Below are 13561 nucleotides of genomic sequence, written 5' to 3'. Positions count from 1 at the left end.
ACTTGCACCGACCCCATGAACGCAGGCAACGCTGAGGATGCTCACCATGGAGCTGTCCTGTATGGGCAAGCAAAGCTGAAGAGACCAGGAGCAGACCCAAGCACAGTCCCGTGGCATTTCCACGCCAAAGCCAGCTCAAGGCAGCAGAATGGTGTAAGCAGCATTTCAGCCATAACGCCCCAGGTCTACCACAAAACCCACATAAACCTCGCTCACGAGATTTATTTGGGAAGTAACGGTGCTGCTGGGGCCACCAAAACCAAGAGCTGCATTGGGTTTTCCCTTCTGAATAACTGCATCCTGAAATCAGAAGGATTTACGCCCCATGCATGAATCCCACACTGCAATTTTTGGTGATCCCCGCACCCTGCTCACATGCAGCATCACACATTCAAACAACAACCTTCGGACAAAATACACCGGTTTGTTAGATCACAAAGTTTGCTTACTGGGTTAGGTTTTTCCCTAGGCACACAGCATGGGTTGCTCCCTGAAGAGCTCCCCAACAGGTTTGTCTGATTATTATTATTTTTTTTAATTACAGCTCAGCAAATAATATCACCGAAATCCTCTTGCTGTCATGGGAACAAATTCTGCCCTTGTTTGCATCATCGTAATTCCTAGGTACCTCTACCAGCTCCTCAGGGCTGTTGGGGATTTCAGATTACGTGACCAGAGGCCGTGCACACAAGCACCTTCAATATTTATTATTGAAAAATTAATTACAAATTATTACAAATTTTATTATTCTTGAAATGTCTTCCCACCGCCCTGTCCCCTTTCCTATTTTTTTCATTCCTTTTTTCCACCGAAAACCAGTTTATTACCCGTGACTCCCTCACGGGCAGATCCCCTTCCCAATAATTATTCTCCCTAAGGTACCATCAGTAAAATTGAGAGTTCTGTGCGAAATAAAAATTAAAAATGGTGCTAATTCAGAGACATAAATTGAGCAAACAGTCCCTCTCACGTATTTTTATGCCTCCAACAACGGTCAGCATCATCCCGTGGAAGTCTGGCAGGGCCTGGTTCTGTATTTAAGGATAAAGCCTCGATAGCTGCAGAAATGTGTGGGAGCCTTGCCTCCGTCAGCCCTGGCATAACCCAAGTGCCTCCGAAAATTACCTTTGTGCAGGGAAGGACAGGTAACTGAAGAGATCTAGGTCTGCCGAGATGTGCTGGGTAAGGCGGGCAGTAACCAAGGCTCCCGGGCCAGGGCAACGGGATCTTTCCGAACAACATATGAAGTTGTGCAGCAGCGTGAGAGGCACCAGGAATTAATTAGAAGCCAGGTTTCCGTGTCCGATCAGGTGTCTGCTCCTTCTGCCACTGCTTTGCTTACAAGGAAGACGGGCACCGGGGCTGGCTCCTCCAGAACAGTCTGGCACCTATCACTCTATTTACACTTGTAAGGGATAAAAAAAAATGCATTGATCAAGATAAGAACATTACAGAAATGAAAGAAAAAATTACTAGATAGCAGCATAGAGTCTGCTCTTCTATTTACTCCCTGCGTGTCTCTGAAGCCTTCCAGTATAATTAACAGGAAAGCAAAAAAAGGTCTCACACCTTCACAAGGGATTTGTTTCTTCCAGACTCCCCCACTACAAAACCCAAACTTTGCACACATTGCAGCCATGGAAATCATCCACCTGAGAAAACAAAACAGTCAGTGGTTTAAGTGCTTGCTTTACACTCTTTCAGCTGAAGAATAAAAACAAAAATCAAGTTTAAATCAGAAGGAAAATAGCCACAACTCCTGAAAGCTAAGGCTGTACAGATTCTTCTGCTGGTGAAGATTTCGGATTTGGTTTTTCACCCCCCAGCCTTGGGACATGCCAGCAGTGGTGGCCACACCACGAGCCCTCCTGCAGCCGCAATTCAGTACCGCAGGATCCCCATCATCCTGACCCCTCGGAAATTTTTGCCTTTCTTCTCCAAACGGAAGAGAAGAAATTAAAAAATGTGACAAACAGCCGTCTTTTGCTATGACAGAATTGCACAGATATTTCGGTGTTTGATTTATTATCGGGGGGTTTGGCTTCTGAGAAGCTCCAAGCCATGCTGCTGTGCCAGAGATATGATGTCATGTAACTAAATTTCTGACTCTCTGCCAATCTGAGCAGTGATGTTAAACGAAGCCAAAATGAGCTTCCTGTGCTGCACTGGAAACAAAAGAGCACTTTTACAACTTTCCCCTCGGGGTTAATAGAAATATATACGTTTAATTCGAGAGGCAGTCACCATCTTATCGTATTATCAGCTTCTAGATGCACAGAACAAAACTACAATGTGGGCTATCACATAGTGCGCCTGGAGTTAACTCAGTCCAGGCAGGCGCAGAGACTTCACAACAGGCAGGCAGCAAACGCCACTTCCAAATTCAGAGCACATGACACAGGGCTGGAAGGGGTAACCTAAAACCCCAGCTGGAGACAGGAGAATTATTATTGGGTTTGAATTACTAGAAACGGTTCAGACCTTAATGCAATCCTGAGAACTGTAGGCACTCAGGGGTTTAACCACGTTGAAGAGTACGATTACGGGTCAGAATGGGAGACAATCTGCAGTTGTTACAAGCCTGCTCAAGGCAGGCAGTGGCTGCTTAACCTTAAAAGCATTTGCATGCACAAGTGCACTCTGTTATCACCTCCCTGAGCACCAGCCACGGAGGATGCCACCCCTGAAGGCACAGGCTCCGTAAAAGCAGCATCCTTGCGTCAAAAGGTCGCCAAAGGTAGGGTGGTGATGCTCGCTTGAAGCAGTCCCAGTGCTTCGTTTTGAATGTCAGAGGAGCAAAGCATTTCAGGTGATACAGAAGATGCTGGATCATACAGTCAAGTCTCATGTCGTGCGTGGTCTGCCCATGGGACATGACTTTTCTGGTGTTTCAGAAGCAGCTGCTGCATGCGCGATCACACATGGACCACGGCGATGTCCCACGTTGGGCAAATCCAACAAGACAGACCCAAACCCCAGGAGATGGGGTGGCTTAGGACTGACCAAAGACACTTAGACCTCCTGGAGGCTGCAGCTACAGCCTCACCCCTGAGTAATGAACCCATTTTTATGGACATGTTGTGGGATGTGGTGCCCTGATAAACACAAAACTAACTGACACAGGTCTGCAGGTACTTAGGATTTGAAAAGAACAAGTGGATATTAAAGTCTTACTTGAAATGCTTGAGAATAATGCGAAAAATCCAACGAATGAGCGGTGATCAGACAGATCTAAGACTGCTAACTGGTGGTCCTGCCCTGCCAGATGCTGCTGACAGCTGCTGGAAGCACATGCAATCATTTCAAGACAAATCACCTTGAAAGTAATCCTCCCTCAAGAAAGCTTATGATATCCAACAAATGAAAACCGTTTTCAGACATCCACGGAAAGAAGAGGATTGTCAAGATCTCAGAAAAGCGATTACGTAGTCAGGACACCGATCAGAGAGGAAAGCAGACTAAAGACAAAGGCTGGCCTCCACGAGTGGAGACACTAAAGACATTGGCCTGGACTCCATGACCAACAGCCAGGAGTACGGCAGTGAGATGTGCTGGGGTCCCCGGGTCCGGGCAGCCTTCCGCAGCTCTGTGCAAGAGCTGTACAAACACACCTGAACAAAGACACTTTCCCGTTCCTGACAGCAACACAGGAGGGCTGCTGCAAGACCTCAGATCTTCTTCCCGTCACACGTCCTGGGACTGGACACCAGAGACAAGCCTGCTGCACACACAACGGTGCTGAGCCTGGCCTGGAGTCAGAATCACGGCAGCTGTAGCAGCATCACTGTGAGAAAGTGGTGGTTATCATCTCGACCCTAGCTTTTGGTACCCCAATATAATTTCCATTCACTGGCATCAGAGCCAGAGCCTTTCACATTTAGTTTGACTGCCGAGCCAGGCAAGCACCCTCACAGTACAAGAATTAAAAGAAAAAAGGTGCCAGGCTTACAGTACTGCACACCTTGCCTGGCAAGCAATTTGGTGCACAGTCCAAAGCACCAAGACCTGTCCTAATCGCCTCGAGCTCATTAATTTACAAAGCTTTGGCCCACCTCTAGCGGCTGGCAGATGATCAAGCTCTTAGTTGATGTGATCCAAACTAATCCACTAAAAGGCATTTAAAAGCTAGCTAGAAAATAAGTATTTTTATATCCTCAGAAGTGCTAAAAAGTTTTAATGGCACCAGACAGTCAAGGTGAGGGAAACAAGTTTGTTATTTAACTTTTTGCTCGTTTGACAGCTTCATACACAAGGATTTGCCACCTCCAGTCCCACCAGCAGCCAGTGCACCCAGCCAGCCCAGGGTCACCCAGCATTTCTGCACCTTTTTGCACTGGAGACAGGCAGAAGAGCAACCTGGTGCAAGAGCAAGGAGAGAAAACATTTGGGTGCTGTGACCATAGAAAAGATTCAATTACAAACCACAGTAAGGCCCAAACCACAGGAAAACAGGTCTCACCAGGCACGGGGCTCGTGGTCTGCTCGAGGCAACGCACGCCGCCGGCTGTTTTGCTGTCAAACTGGCTCATGCTGAAATATTTTTATTTCGTCAGCTCCAGAAAGCCAGAGGTCTGCTGTCCTCGTAAGCCTAACACCAGGCTACACACAGCATCATTTCCAGCTGAAATGTTTTAGTGTAGATCAAAGTGTCCCGTGGTTAAATGGGTAGAAATCTGTTGCTTTAACAGTGCTCATAGCTGCCTCACCTGAAATTTGCTCAATGCAGCAGTACCACGGAAAAACAACAAGAAAGATCTAGGGCTGAGGCATACTGAGGCAGAAGTATTTAAAAGCTCTGTTTATCTGGGAACGAGTTAAGATTAAGAAAATTACAGTAAGGATTTTTTAAACATTTTAAAGACACAAACCTCTGTACTATGTCATATGCTAAAGCACTGTGCAGTTTGGAGCAAACAAGCTAAACTCTTGTTGAAAACAACTTAAGAGCAACAAAAACTTTCACACTTGTGTAGCAGCTTGCCTAGCACTCATAAAACGATTTCTAAATCTTTTCAGTCTTTAAAGACCAACTAACAAATCCACGTATATACACTCATCATTTAACAGAGGAAGTAAAAGGAAGGGGACAAGGACACTTGGTCTTCTTCTGCACTGGCGGTAATCATTAGAGTTTTCCCCTCCACCAAAAAATGTTGTTTCTAGCTGACTGCCTCGGATGCTCTCCCTCTGAAACACGGCAGCAATGATTCCCCAGCTGGACATGCCTTGAAGCTGCGTGGAGCCGCCCCAGTGACAGCCGCTGTCGCTGCCCCGCGCTCACCTGGCCACGGGAAGCATCCTCAGGGGCTTGAGGGCGTCTGAAGAGATATTAGCTCCTCATGTCTGCAGGCTGGCATCTGCTTCCTCTGCAGTTTAGCCCCAAATGTTTGTCTGGAAAGAATGCTCTTAAACCAGCAGGGGTTTCTGCGAAATCCAGCCCCCTACTTGGTTAGCTTTAGACTCTCTTAACCCAAGAATCCTAGGAAAAGAAACTTCCTCGGCTGAATGCTCAAGGCTTGGAGAGTTTGAGAACGCTTTTAACATCTCTTCCTCATCAGCCTACAGAAAAACAAAGCTCTTGGTAGATGCAGTATAAACAAAGTACATAAAGATAACTTAAACTCCTTTAAATATTTAGACACATGAGATACCACAACAACAGCATTAGCCAAGCTGGGCGTGAAAACCCACTGGCACCCATATCAAAACCACCTTTGCATGAAGGTTTGCCTTGTTTATGAAAAGTCAGACAGCCTGTTTTATTTCATTCATTTAGACCTACAGAAGTGCCATAAACCCCTTCCGATAGCACTCAGCCAAACACCATTAAAGGTGGGTATTTATACAATGCATACGGCTCCAGTCTAAACCAGCTGCATTTGCACTTCAGAGCTATCAGGCCGATTGTCCTGCCTAAACACACTTGGCTGATCAATTCAAACAACGTGAGCACTGCTGTAACTTTCCCAAAAGAAGCCCAAACACCCTGCGTCTCACCCCTGACCACTCACCAACACATCACAGCATCTCAGCCGCTGCCGCTTCTGCTTATTGCATCCAAACGAACCCACGCGCTCTCCAGGAAGGAGGATGCCAGCTGAAAAGGTTCGAGTTATTTGGGGTGCTGAGACTAAGCTGCTGCTCCTTGGGATTTTGCAACCAAGCTGCTGGAAACCAACGAGACCATATGACTTTAGCAACAGATGTGCGCGCCGACATCTTAAGAGGCTGAAATTTTATAAAGAACTCCCATTATTTCGGAGACAAGAGCTATTGTTTCCACTCGCATCAGTGCTATTTTGGGAAACGGGTTTAATTGAGCAATTGCCCGAATCAGCTTAAAAAGAAGATGGGTGCGATTGTTCAAAAATAACATCTGAAAAGTACCACAGCTGAATCTACATCGTTTACTTCAAAAATTGCACATGCCAATACAGAGCAACAAACAGATGAAAATGTGGAACTGGCAGACATTAAGACAAGCAGCTGTTCAAGTGAGAACATTTTGGGTTGGTTTCCCTTCTCCTCCCCATCGTACCTATTTTCAGACACCTTTATGGCACGCCTTCACCTCAGCTCCCACAGCAGAACTGCAGACACAAGCAATTGATGTAAAAACATACATCCTACAACCCTACCGTCGATGTAACTCCCAAAACGAGCGTCCCCAGTGTCTCCCTCCACAGCCAGGCAGAAAAGCACTGCCTTCAGCAGCAGCAGCAAGCTGAACACTGGGGCATGAAGGGATGAGGAGCAGCAGCCAGCCCTGGCCACGCTTCAGTGCGAGTCCTGGAAAGCAGCACGGAGTCGCTTCAGGAAGCGGTTTCATGTGAAAGGCTCTGCACGAGCAGCGGGACAATAACAGCGAAAGGGAGCCGGGGCTGGAGTTAGCAATTTCCTATTACTGAAGGGGGAAAATACACAAACTGCTGCTGTGCTAGCGTTTGAAAGTTCCTGCAATAAACCAGAGGCTAATGATCAAACTCGGGCATGCAAGTTTAATTTTTTTTTTTTTTGAGGAATTTTTATAATGTCCTTGGGCACTTAATAGCCATATCTAATAAGCTCTAAATTAGGCAAGGTCATGGGTATGCAGCCTTCAGCATTTCTGGGTATAAAACACCAGCAAAACAACCAGGTTTAGATGACTTCCAGTCTTCCAGAATATTTTCTTCACCCCACTATAAACTGATTTCTGAACCCCAGTAGTGCGGTTCATTAACCTGTTGCACAGCATAGACCTTAGGAAGGAAACGCCCCTGTCGGTACAAACCCAAGTAATTCTGTAACGTGCCTAATGCTGAAATATTTACACTGATGTTTTGCTGGCCAAATACCTCCAGTACACAGGGAGTCAGCCGGCAGGCAGGCAGGCAGCTACCTACAAGCCACAATTTGTCTGCACGACAGCTAATGAGGTGAAAGTAGGTACACACAAAAGCAGCCCGTTTGCTGATATAAAGGAACTGCTGACAGAGTTTGATGACAGAAATTTATGTAATTCTGGTAAAGAAAGGCAGTTGTATAGAAAAAGAACTATAGGCCAAACAACCCCCCCAGAATCTGAATAATTGATTATATTCAGGCATATATGAACAGGAAAGAGGAGGCAATAAAACTTTTACTTATATTTGACTCTATTCCTCCCATCCCATTCTATCTAGTGCAAAGCCTGTTTAATATAAAAACCAGGCAAAGCACCAAGGCAAGCCCTTACCACAGCTTACTCAGAAATACACGCCGGTGAAGGAGCAAGCAGGACAGTTCACATCTTCATTCAAAGGACATCCCAGTATTTAACTCCCGTGAAGAATTTTCCACGTATGACAGCCAGCTAAATGCCTGGCACGAGGCGCAGCTCCTGCTGCGTGCATCTGCAGTATCCCCTCCAAGAGAGACACAGCCTCAACAGCAGCCTCGGCTCTGTGGCGATCCAAATAAACAGCAGCGTTGGGGACTGTGACCAAATCACACCCTGCTGCACTGAAGAAGAACATTAACCATGGGTCACGTAGGCATGAAGCTGCACAACGTCCAAATGGCAACACCATTTACAGGGAACTTCTCTCTTTTTAACACGTGCCAAGCAATTAGTCACCATTTTATTTGGTATACAAATGTCAGCAATATTTCAGAAGTTAACAGTGATATATGGTCCGTGATGAAACTGTTCCTCCTCTATGCATACATCTCACAGTTCCACACCAGCATTATAAGAGCTGATAAGAGACAACGAAGCACTGCACAAGAGAACAAATACTGGCACTCACGGAAAGCGGTGTTCATTGCTGGAGCATATGGTGACTGCGGGATAAGAGCCACGCTCTTCTGTGAGTAGGTCACCCCCCACAACAAAGAACATGGGAAATTCAACAGGGGGGGAATGGGCACGGAAGAACCGATACAACCATTCTAATACTCAGCAAAAAAGGAAAACTGAAGGATTTTTAGCTTTTTAAAGAGAAAGAAGGCTTTCCAGCAATCAAGCAGTCTTGTCATTCAAACTAACCTGTCTTCCCAAGGAAATAATCGAGTCCAAAATAAAGAAAATGATGAAATAAACATGGAATATATTAGTGTTCACGTCATTCTTTTCTAATTATACCACAAGAAGGTATTGTCTAATGTAGAAATCTATCTACAGTGCCAAAGAAGTAACAGCAATTCTACCTTACCACCTACTTTGCGCTATTCTCACTTAGTAAATAGCTTCTTACAAAAGGAAGATACCTATCAGCAATCAAGATACACCACATTTTATCCAGCCACCCTAGGATTAAAATAAGCATTTGGTTTCAAGGAAAATGAGCTCATTTTAACTAAATACGTCTTGCTGAGCTTTATCGAACTAACCGATCAGGCGTATCAATACACACTTCACTCTTTCCTGCACATTCACCATCGCCCAAGCTCTGCCGTTGGCTCAGTTGACCTCTGTGAGCTGCTCTGCCTTTTCCATCACATCAATTTGACAGACGCTAGATGCGATGTGGGGGCCAGGAAAAGGGGTGGGTGGGTGTGTTATAGCTTACTGCGGCCAGGTTCATCAAACGACGCCTTGAAGGAAGTACAGCAATTTCGTTAATGCTCTTTAAACCACCTGCTAGCCTTGCTGACCAGTTTCTGACAGTAGTGGGAATCTGGGACAAATCTAGAAATTCAGACTTGGGTTTTCATTGGAAAACCCCAACCCTACTCATGAGCAGGAACTGAAAACAAATAAAAAGAACTGTTTCTAAACTGCACGATAACTTCTACTTTGCCTTTTACACCAGAGAGTCCAAGGAAATCAGGCTCAACATCAAACGTGTGAATGCCAGATAATTAAACAAGTGGATCACTGACGCATAAATAAAGTTTTAGATTTACAGCAAACAAGTCCTCTTCTGTATCCCAACCAGGCCAACTTTTCAGAGGTTTTTATGCCGGCATTGGCCTAAAAAACACAGTGGAAACTTGAGGGGTCGGGTTCCCTCCCCGCTGGCACGTCCCTGGCCCTACTGGAGGCCACGGGTTTAGACCAGAGGAGAAGGCCGGCTGAAGGCCTGTCCTCGGTGTCTGCGTAACGAACCGGCGGTGGGTTGGGAATCGCTCTGTCCAAGCAGCACTAATGAGCCAAATGGCTGTTATTACTGCAGCGATCACCCGCCCATGAGCGCCCCGCCGATGCTTTATTTTTTACCTCGTTCGGCAGCGATGCGAAGGCAGATCTAGTGGAGAAACCTCCTCGCGACACCTCTCTGGCGACACAAGGAGTGAGCGAGTTCATGGCTTCCTGAGGCAGAAACACCCACGTTTTCGTTTCTGCTGCCCTCCCCTGAGCGCCTGTGCCCGCTACGTGGCGGACGGCACCGCTGTGCCGTCACCCAGAAGGCCAAACACCAATGTGGGAAATCCTTGTGGCCCCGCAGCCCTGAAAACGGAGCGGTAAGGCAGGGCCCGTCTGACATCCTGACACCAGCGTGCGCAGCGGCCGCGGGCTCTGCTGCGACCTGGTAGCTGTGTCTGTGCGGAACGGGGCTCCCGCCGTGAGAGAAGTGAAAAACTCAACGACGATCCTTCCAAAGGTACGTTGATGGCAACACCGGGGATCTCTGCCCAGTTCACACTGAGACCTTTGTTATTTGACATTAATTTCCACAGAACAAGCTCTCTGAGGCGACATAATCGTTTTTTGAGAGAATACGTCTATTGTGCCAGTTCTGCCCTTTGGAAGTTCAGTCCACGATAGCAATCTGACCTGTCCTCACAACAAATAGCAATCCTGACCTGGTCTCGCAACAAATCTTGCGTGGGCAAAAATGACAAAGCACAGCACCCCTGCATGCCTTGGGCATCTAGTGCTGCAAAATCAACAAATACTCACCTAAAAAGGTACCAGGCAGGATGGATATTCCTGCAGGTACTGCCACTATTTGTGCAGGTTTTTATCTCTATCCATATCCATTACTAAGGAAGAGTTTCCAAGATATCAAAGAAATCACACAGCAGTATGAAAGAACAATATAGCATTATATTATATTATTATATGGGCAAGTGATGTAGTTTTCATCCCACTAGCTATAGAATGTAACCATCATTAAGAAGCTGTCAATATTGCCTCCAAAGGAAACATATTTTAGCAGAAAAGAGGGCATGCTCTGGCTACGACTGAAAATACAATTATTTCTCTAAGAAACTAATTTTTTTTTACATAGTGATATGGTGTCCATTTGTTTGCTTTTAATAACAGTAAAGAGTAGGAATTTCTTCTGCATCAGCAACGCAGTTCTCTTTTGAAGAATCACGATGTATATAATTATTTCATTTGCTTTTACTTTGAAAACAATTTGCGAAGAACCACGATTTCACAGACACTCGGGAATCACAGCCCCACCTCGTAACGCCTGCCACATCCAAAATAACCGTGCTGGGGAGCAGGGCAGTCCAGCCAGACACGTAACTGCGCATCCACGCGCTCCATCACCGACTGGCACAAAGCGCCCGGACAAAGCGCCCACGGAGCTGGGCACACGCGTCTCCCGGGCTCAGTTCTCAGCATCACGGAGCTGAGCCCTGCAGGCTGGCACATCCACGCTGCAGAGAAGCCGCTGAGAGCAGTGTAAAGCTGCTGCAACCCCACGGGACGGGGCTGTGCTGCCAGCCCCACTCCGCAGCCTGCTCCTTGGCACCAGGGTCCACGCACAGCCGTGGAAACTTCTACTCGGTTGTACCGAAACCCCGTGCGTGGGCAGGAGGGGCTCGCCCCACTGCTCCACCTTTAGTGGAGCTGCTAGTAAATAACCTGAATTTAAATAGTCTGACTGGTGTTTATTATGCATACAGTGCTAAAAACATTAACATTTAAATTAAAACACATTTTTTCTAAGTGCATGTCAACTGAATCAACTTCTACACTTAAGAGATCACTTTTTTTACCATAGTTAAAAAACAACAACAACAAAAAAAGGTTAGAAAGAGGAGATTACAACAAAAAGAGACATACCTTTGCACCATGTATTTTCAGCCCCGCCGGTCAGGGGGCTCCCATCGTGCCCTCAGCGGAGCGGGGACCCTGGGGACATCCTCCTGGTGCTCTCCACTGGCCAGTTCCCGGCTCCCCGCAGTGGGAGCTCCGTCTGTGTGCTCCGTGAGTGCCCCGGCTCTGTCCTGCGGCAGCCAGGCTGCTCCGTCATGGAGCAAACGTGCCCGCTGCGCGTCTGGCCGCTGCCTGGCAGAGGGGGAAGATTAGGATCTTAGCAGGGCAGAGATTGTGCTGAGCCCTAGGTTCCTTTCAGGCGTTGTTAGAAATGAGATGCAAAACTATTTCAAGCATACGTATATATATGCGCATATATAAATCAACCAAAATTGTTTTGCTGTTCTGCTCTCTCGCACAAGTCTCCCTTGCTTTACGAAGAAAATCTGCAGATGGCAAAGGGTAAATTCAAAAGTGGGAGTGGAGCCCCGCGGTCGCACGAATGTAAGCAGGAGACAGCCCTGAGCGCACACGCAGACGAGTCGCTGCATGGGGGGGGGGGGGGTTACGGCCCCACGGTGCAAGCAGAGAGGCTCCCCCCTCCCGAGCTCCCCGCAGCACGGCCAGGTCTGGGAGAGCAGCCAAAAGGGAGAGGAATGGCATCCCACCGCCGCTCTCCGCGGCGAGGTGCCCGGGCACCGCAGAGCCTCCCGCCGCGCGATTCCTTACCCCCGCTGCTTCTCCTCTCCAAGGAGCTGATGCCAGCGCTCAGGAGGGTCAATGGCGAGTGATTTCTAACTATCTGCTCCAGATGGGAGTGTCCTTCCAGCGATGAATCACGCCGTTTTATCCCAGCATAATGTTACAGAACGCTTTACTCAAGCAAAATTCCATATATGAGGCTGCAGGTTTTCATCTCTTGCCAATTTCAAGTGGGTTTTGTTATCATTAGAAGAATGTAATTACGTACATCTCGCTATATTCCAGCCTGTTTCTCAACAGACTGCGCACAAATACCTACACATATTTAGAGACGCATGACATCAGGTTTTCACGCAGTTAAGTGGCTTTTAGATAACAAGCAGTGCCCCGTCCTTGAGAACGCGAAGATTAGATAAAATATCGAGTGAGAGCCGTGACTACCAGCCGCCTGTTTGTACATACTAGCGTAAAGTTTAACAAGGCAATTTAATTTATTTCGGTACATTAATTAGTCATGCAGAAAGCATTCAAAACAGACTAAGAGACAATTCATCAGAAAAGCATTAGTATTAAATCAGCGTTGGCTGCCGGCTGGAAGCTGCTCGTAAAGGCAGGGAGGCTCTTGCTGATGCTGAAGCTGCGCAGCCCGGCCCCGATCCCCATCTCCTGCTCCCTGCGCACAAACCAGGGGCACGGGCTCCGGCGGGAGCCCGGCGCGGCAGCACCGGTATTTCCTGCTCCTGCTTCCTCTCTGCATGTTTACGGGAACATAATCTGCAAGTGCAAGCTCTCTCAAGCACTTCTCTGACACAGCCAAAGGTATTTTTGTCCTCTGGGGGGTTTTGAGCCCAATTCCGTGTGTAATTTCATTTTTTCAAGAGTTACTCTGTCGACACAAGTGAGGTTTGCTCACTGAAAAGGCTGCGAAGCTTTAGACTGGTTGCTTAGGATTGATGTGCATGGCAGCTTGGAAACAGAGGTCCATGTCCTCCTTTAGGGTAGCTGCAGTATTAGTATTCATTTTAAAGATTCCATAGTTTCACAGGAAAAATACTGTGTAGTAGATCACTCATTAAGGTTAAAAAAAAAAAAAAAAGCCATGGGCTGACCTCCACAGACCATCATATCCCAAAGGTCACCTGAAGGAGGGCTTGAAGAAGCGCCTGGGAATGAGAGGAAACGCCTAGCAGAACGGGCAATAAATACAGAGGTCTGCTAAAGGGACAGGAGACCAAAGCTCTGCACGGGCAGGACACGATGCCCTTCCTCGCCCTGCTTCGAGGTACCGAGCGTTTCGGGGTCCGGGGCAGAGCCGGGACGCCGAGTGCTGTGGCTGGTGATTTGAAAGGCAGATGGCAGCCCTGGGCAAAAGGCCTTAGTCAGGGCTGGGTGTGGAGCAGC

At 47.3% G+C, this 13561-nt stretch overlaps 1 protein-coding gene across 3 annotated transcripts in view; it reads right to left on the bottom strand.

Moving 5' to 3' along the window:
• Positions 1 to 12679, bottom strand: part of LYPD6 (LY6/PLAUR domain containing 6) — a 30947-nt gene extending 18268 nt beyond the window's left edge. For 2 of the 3 annotated variants that reach the window (XM_048080982.2, XM_013198120.3), the window contains exons 1-2: positions 12188 to 12679; positions 11486 to 11710 (exon numbers count right to left, since the gene is read on the bottom strand). The gene's annotated coding sequence lies outside the window, so the exon portion shown is untranslated. Of the gene's footprint in view, positions 1 to 6011; positions 6196 to 11485; positions 11711 to 12187 lie in introns of those variants that run through there. The other variant, XM_013198123.3, reaches the window with a different exon arrangement.
• Positions 12680 to 13561: the final 882 nt, after the last annotated feature.

This window comes from Anser cygnoides, chromosome 6 (assembly GCF_040182565.1).
Source record: "Anser cygnoides isolate HZ-2024a breed goose chromosome 6, Taihu_goose_T2T_genome, whole genome shotgun sequence".
Taxonomy (NCBI): domain Eukaryota; kingdom Metazoa; phylum Chordata; class Aves; order Anseriformes; family Anatidae; genus Anser; species Anser cygnoides.
Note: the sequence above shows the minus strand (reverse complement) of the source record. Positions and strands in the feature narration are given on the sequence as shown.